Raw genomic sequence first — 7,163 nt, forward strand, 5'->3', positions numbered from 1 at the left:
CGCCTGTACTCCACTGCTGCTGCTGTCCTTGGTGGTCATTCATGTTACTGTCATCACTAAAACACTGTCTTCTGCTGTAACTAGGCTTCACCAATAGCCTCTTATAGGCTCTCTTCATGGTGCCAAGCCTCAACTCCTCTGCATGACCCCTTCAGTCCTGGGCCATCAATTGCAAACCAATGCTGCCCCTTCACCAATGGCCTTCCATGGCCTCTCACTGTGTCGAGCCTCAGCTGCTCTTCATGACCCCTTCATGCCTTCAAAACCAGTACCACCTGGGTGACTCTTACACATTACCAAGTCCTACTGCAGCACAAGGTACAACCTTGGCTATCTCTGGAGCACAGCCTCTTTGTGCTCTCAGGAAACACTTCCCAGAAGATGTAACCTCAGTGATGCTGGTCTCTTCTTAATCACCACTAATTTCTTAGCTCCAGCTAACCAGCATCAATAGTCTCAGTAATGCAAAGTTTTAACTTTAGTAGTTCTGGTATCTTGTTAATCACAGCTGATACTTCAGCCCCAGCTAACCAGAACCACAGAATCTTCACATTCAAAACAACATGGCCCTGATAAGAGTCTTTAACCTTCCCTCTGAAATTTCATAAGCCAGGCCTCCATCTCTGTACTGTTCTCAACATGATCTTCCAAGCTCCTACAGAACTTCCCACAGAGTTCTTAACAACCAGTGGTTCTTCTAGCTCAAAGTTCCAAAGTCCTTCCACAGTCCTCCCCAAAACATGGTCAGGTTGTCACAGGAATACCCCCACTATGCTGGTACCAATTTGTCTTAGTCAGGGTTTCTATTCCTGCACAAATATCATGACCATGAAGCAAGTTTGGGAGGAAAGGGTTTATTGAGCTTACACTTCCACATGGCTGTTGATCACCAGAGGAAGTCAGGACTGGAACTCAGACAGGTCAGGAAGCAGGAGCTGATGCAGAGGCCATGGAGGGATGTTCCTTACTGGCTTGCTTCTCCTGGCTTGCTCAGCCTGCTCTCTTATAGAGCCTAAGACCTGCAGCCCAGGGATGGCACCACCCGCAAGGGGCCCTACCCCTTGATCACTCATTGAGAAAATGCCCCACAGCTGGATCTCATGGAGGCACTTCCCCAACTGAAGCTCCCTTCTCTGAGATAACTCCAGCCTGTGTCAAGTTGACACACAAAACTAGCCAGTACATGTACATTTCAAAATGACTAAGTAGATTTTGAACATTCTTACCATACCAAGAGAGGTGAAGATATGCTGGTCAGCCTGATTTAATTATTCCAAAATATGTACATGCATAATTAACCTTAATTAATAGTCTGTGTGTTTGGCATGCATGACCAAACATCATGTTGAATTCCATAAATATGTACAATAGTTATTTGTTCATTTAGAGGAGTCTAAAATGCAGGCTGTGGGTGAATATGTCAACTGGTGAGGTATTTTGGTAGCTAAGTGTCAAGAGCTTTTAAAAATATACATCCTCTTGCAGAAATTCTATTTCTAGGAATTACATCCACTGAAATAAATGTATGTGTGCAAGGTTACTCATCATGGTGGCACTTATAAAAGCACACTGTGGAAAATATTAGCTATACCCAGCAATAAATTACCAGACATCGGTTGACTGCCATAAAGTTAATAAAACGGTAGTGAGGATAAATATTTAATAAAAGGGAAATATTCATAACCTGCCAATCGAAAAATTAGGTAATAAAACATGTGCAGTATATTTCCAATTTTATTTTAAAAGTATGTTTGTGTAAGCAAATTTCAAAATGAGAATATACACCCACATCTTTATTAGTTGTGCCTGCTGGGATGAACATTTATTCTTTATGCATGTCTGTATTTCCAAAGTTTTTTATAGTTAATGTGAATATTTTATAACTCAAGAATTAATCACAAATTTTTCTTGTTTGGGCTTTAAATTTTTAAATTTTTGATAATTTCATCTGTATACAATGAATTTCGCTCATATTCACTCCCAAATACCCCTCTGTTCTTCCTAGCCTCTCTCCGAACATGTGGCTCTTGTATCTTCATAAATGTTTTATTTTAAAGTTGTATTTCAGCCGGGCGGTGGTGGCGCACGCCTTTAATCCCAGCACTTGGGAGGCAGAGGCAGGTGGATTTCTGAGTTCGAGGCCAGCCTGGTCTACAGAGTGAGTTCCAGGACAGCCAGGGCTACACGGAGAAACCCTGTCTCAAAAAACAAAACAAATAAAATTGTATTTCTTCTTTGAGAATTTCAGAAATATATACGCTGTATGTTTTTAATATACCCATATCATACCTTTTTTCCACTTCCTTCTGGATTGCCCCCAAGCCCCTTCCGAATTTCATGCTTTGTATTTAAAGATGATGACGATGATGGCGGCTGACCATTTGGTGTTGGATAACCAGTTGATGGGCTCTTCCTCAGGAAGATTATTTCCTCTGCTCTCAGTACTCCTTAGCTGCCTCTAAGGAGTCGGGCTGAGGCCTCGTGGTCTTTCCCCTGTCCACTTTGGCATGCCAATGGCTGTCCTCATTCAGCTCAGGTTTAGGCAGTCATGCTGGAGAGATTTGATGGGCATAGCTTCTGGCATTATTAGGGGACTCAGCAAAGCCATGGATCCTTTTGGCTTTTAGTGATTCCTCTCCCTCTTCTGCAATGCTTCCCAAGGCTTCTGAATTCGGAAGGTGAGACTACATGTGCCTTGCTTCTCTCCCTTCGCTGCCTCTTCCCCACTCCAGATTTGTGAGTCCGTTAGTGGAGCTGTACTGTAAGTTTGATTAAAGGATATCCCGTAGTAACACATTGTTATGGCTGTAACTCCGATAGTGGAGACATACAGTGACGTTTGCTCAGAGTTTTCTCCTGTACAGCACTTCAAAATTTTCCTCCTCCTCCTCCTCCTCCTCCTCCTCCTCCTCCTCCTCCTCCTCTTTGTCCTCCTCTTCCTCCTCCTCCTCTTCCTCCTCTTCCTCCTCCTCTTCCTCCTCCTCCTCCTCTTCCTTCTCCTCTTCCTCTTCTTCTTTATCTTCTTCCTCCTCCTCCTCCTCCTTCTCCTTCTCCTTCTTCCTCTCTCTCCCTCACTCCCACCTCCTTCCCTCTCCTTCCTTCCTTCCTTTTTATAACCATGCTAAGTTGCTATTAAATCTCCACCTTTCCAATATTCTTCCTACACCTTGAGTCAAACCTCTCTCCACACTGACAGTGAGCTTTCCTTTTTCTCTGTGGAAGTTTTCACGGATAAAAGCTTTTCTCTTTGCCTCAGTGGGACCCCACTCTTGTCCTGAGTGTGTGGTGTCTTCCTGAGTGGGACCCCGCTCTTGTTCTGAGTGTGTGGTGTCGTCCTGAGTGTGTCCGAATCGATGCTGTGTTGCTTGTCTTTAGGTTTTCTTTTCCCCATATTGACCTTGTTTCCTTCAAGCTGATTTGAATCTATTTTGGAGGGGGAGGGCATGGGTCTTAGCTTTGAATCTATTTTTTGGGAGAGGGCAAAGGTCTTAGCTTTCAAATTCTATGCCTGCTTCAAGTGTCTAGTAACTGACTGTCCTTTGGGTTTTACACAGCATCGCTGTGCACGCACAGACACCGCCGTCTTCTACCTGACCTCTTTCTCTCTCACATTTTAGAGCACTTTGTTGCTCACTAGCCACTGAGGTTGAGAACAGGTGTATGAATTGTAAGTTCCAGGAGGGGGATATCTATTTGAGAAAGTTCTGGTGTTGGCCTTTCTAGAAATCCACTCTGGAGTTATTCCTCTTTTCCAGAGACCATCTTTCTTGAATAGTGAGAACCTGGCTAGCAGAGCAGAGAGAAGTGCCTGGAAGCGAGGGCTGAATTCACTCGTTGATCGCTCTTCGGCGCAGTGCCCACACTTTGCACAGCGCCCACACTTTGCGCAGTGCCCACACTTTGCGCAGCGCCCACACTTTGTGCAGTGCCCACACTTTGCGCAGCGCCCACACTTTGCGCAGCGCCCACACTTTGCGCAGTGCCCACACTTTGCACAGCGCCCACACTTTGCACAGCGCCCACACTTTGCACAGCGCCCACACTTTGCGCAGCGCCCACACTTTGCGCAGCGCCCACACTTTGCGCAGCGCCCACACTTTGCGCAGCGCCCACACTTTGCGCAGTGCCCACACTTTGCGCAGCGCCCACACTTTGCGCAGCGCCCACACTTTGCGCAGTGCCCACACTTTGTGCAGTGCCCACACTTTGTGCAGTGCCCACACTTTGCGCAGTGCCCACACTTTGCGCAGTGCCCACACTTTCCATTTTGCCCCCTTTCTCTTTGACAAGATACCCTGTTTTACAGTGACACACTCAAGAAAATGAACTCCCAATTTTCAGTAAATATTACTGTGTTCTATTTAGAAATTTTATATGCTTACAATTTTAGTATATTTTAGGAGAAAAAGTCAGAAGGCCAAGGAAGGTGATCAGAAGTTCAAAGCTTGTCTCAGTTGCAAAATAAGTTTAAAGGCCAGTTTGGGATACATAAGGCTTTATCTCAGAGAGATAGAGAGATAGGGAGACAGAGACAGAGACAGACAGACAGAGAGAGAGAAAGACAGAGACAGAGACAGACAAAGAGAGAAGGAGAGAGGGAGGGAGGGAGAGAGAGAATGCCAAAGAATTTCCCAATGCAAAAAAAAGTTTAATAAAAATAAATTTAAAATATAGAGCATCAAGCACATATATGAAGTGCAATGGCTTATAGTCAATCAAGATGTGAGTGTATAAGATAGAAATTGAATGGTTATGTGGCCTGCCCTGAGGTTGGAGATCCCATGTCCCTGTCATACGGTGGAGTGAGTGAGAGGCGCTTAACACCAGGGTTAGTCGATGAAACCACACTTGCTGGTCTGAAACATGCTGTCCTTCTGTCCATGTCATGTTGGACTGCTGGAAATACCTTTCCTGATAGGATATCAGAGACAGGAAGATTTTACAGGCAAAAACAAATATTTACTTTTGATACTAAAAATAAAATTCAATCCCTGGCATTTTGTACAGTAGAAACGTCCTACAGCCTCCAGTTCAGCAGAAAATAACCTTTCCTGCAGTGCTGTTTGAAAAGCAAAGATACCAAAGAACTGAAGGAAGAAGCTCCTCTTCAACCACACTGACAGGGCCTTTTTCATGTTTCAAAAGATCTTAGTCTTTATTTGGGTTTTATTTTTATGTTTTTTATTATTGAGATGGAGTTTCTTTGTGTAGCCCTAATTGTCCTGGAACTCACTCTATAGACTGAGCTGGCCTTGAATTCACAGAGATCCACCTACCTCTGCCTCTCAAGTGCTGGGACTAAGGCCAGCTTCGTTTGTGTGTGTGTATATATATACTATATATTATATATGTGTGTACATATATTATATATAAATATATTTATATAATTTGTATACATTTATATATTTTTATATAGTATCTAATGACATCTGACATTTAAACAGGACTAGTTAATAAAAATTAGGCAAACTTCTAGTGATTTGGGGGGTATGATAACTCATCAGTCAGGTTTTCTAATATTTTCCCGGTAAATTAACTCTGGAGCTTTGAAAAATATGAAATAATCAAATCACTATTATTTGAAATAGATACAGTGTGTCATGAAGCAGTTTGGTTTATAATGGGAGCTCATTACCATACTCATTACTGTGAATTATAGGAGTTTCCTGGCTGGTCCTCATTAGCCATCTGGCTTTAAACATTGATTTGTGGTTAAGTATGTTATTTTTAGAAAAGAGCACCTGAACATCTACTGAAAACATTTGTTTCATCTTGTTCTACATATTTTTAAAGGCCATGAATCTCGGTGCTGTAAAAAGCCATATAGATTCTGAAGCATCTTCATCTTTGATCTTTTTTTTTTTTTTTGATTTATGTATCATACTAAAGCAAAGGAGAACAGCTTTGTCATCAAGTTTTGATCCTCTAAGCTTGTATTCCTCAAGAAAATTCCTAGGGAGTAGGGAAGGAAAGGGAGTTAAATAAAGGCCAAGTCTATTGCTGTAGATTTGCACTCTGACTTAGTGGACAACCTCACCCCCTCTCACGGACCACAGATGTCAAGGTGTCTCTACTATAAGGAGAACAGAGTGAAACCACCTGCTCATCAATGTAGTCAGCAGATGTTCCTGAACACTAAGGGAAGGGAGACAGTTGGGGGTGCTGGAGACCCTAAGGCTGTAACAGTGAGAACCGTTGGGGGTGCTGGAGACCCTAAGGCTGGAACAGTGAGAACAGTTGGGGATGCTGGAGACCCTAAGGCTGGAACAGTGAGAACAGTTGGGGGTGCTGGAGACCCTAAGGCTGGAACAGTGAGAACAGTTGGGGGTGCTGGAGACCCTAAGGCTGGAACAGTGAGGAGCAGAGTTTCTCCCTGCCCCAGTAGAACTGAGCAACTACTAGAAAAGACAAGTATTCAAAAATGGAGGGTCCTGTGTTCAGAGCACAGCTGAGACTTGAAGAACTCGGTAAGACGAGTCTGGACTTGACAGCAAGGACTGGACCCTATTTTGCTGCTACAATGAATTCTCATGTTGGTTGTAACGTATCCTTGTAAAACATGGTTATGATCTGGGAATACCCCAGGAAGGTGAGAGTTGAAAGACTCACGACAGCTGTTGTAGAAAATCGGAAAGTAAGAACTATCTGGACTAGGATAATGGCAGAAGAGAGGGAGAAAAACAGATAAGGGGACAGTTCATGACTATGGAGCAGGCACGGCATACTGGATACTGCCTGGGAGTCTTCAGGAAAGGGTAGAAAACAAGCGTGGTTTTAGAACTTCGGATTGAAGAAATATATAAATAGCAATCTCTCTCTCTCTCTCTCTCTCTCTCTCTCTCTCTCTCTCTCTCACACACACACACACACACACACACTCACACACATGCATCTCAGCATTTATTGGGAACCTTCTCTGCATATGAGCCATTCACTAAAGATATTGGGAGCACATGGATAAACATGATGAAATTCATATCCTCACAGAAATTAAGTCTTAGCAAGATGAAATGTGTGTTAGAGAGAAGGGTATTAGTCAGGGATTCTATTCCTGCACAAACATCATGACCATGAAGCAAGTTCTGGAAGAAAGGATTTATTTGGCTTACTTCCACATTGCTGTTATCACCAGAGGAAGTCAGGACTGGAACTCAAGCAGGTCA

The sequence above is a fragment of the Mastomys coucha genome, unplaced genomic scaffold, assembly GCF_008632895.1.
Source record: "Mastomys coucha isolate ucsf_1 unplaced genomic scaffold, UCSF_Mcou_1 pScaffold14, whole genome shotgun sequence".
Taxonomy (NCBI): Eukaryota; Metazoa; Chordata; class Mammalia; order Rodentia; family Muridae; genus Mastomys; species Mastomys coucha.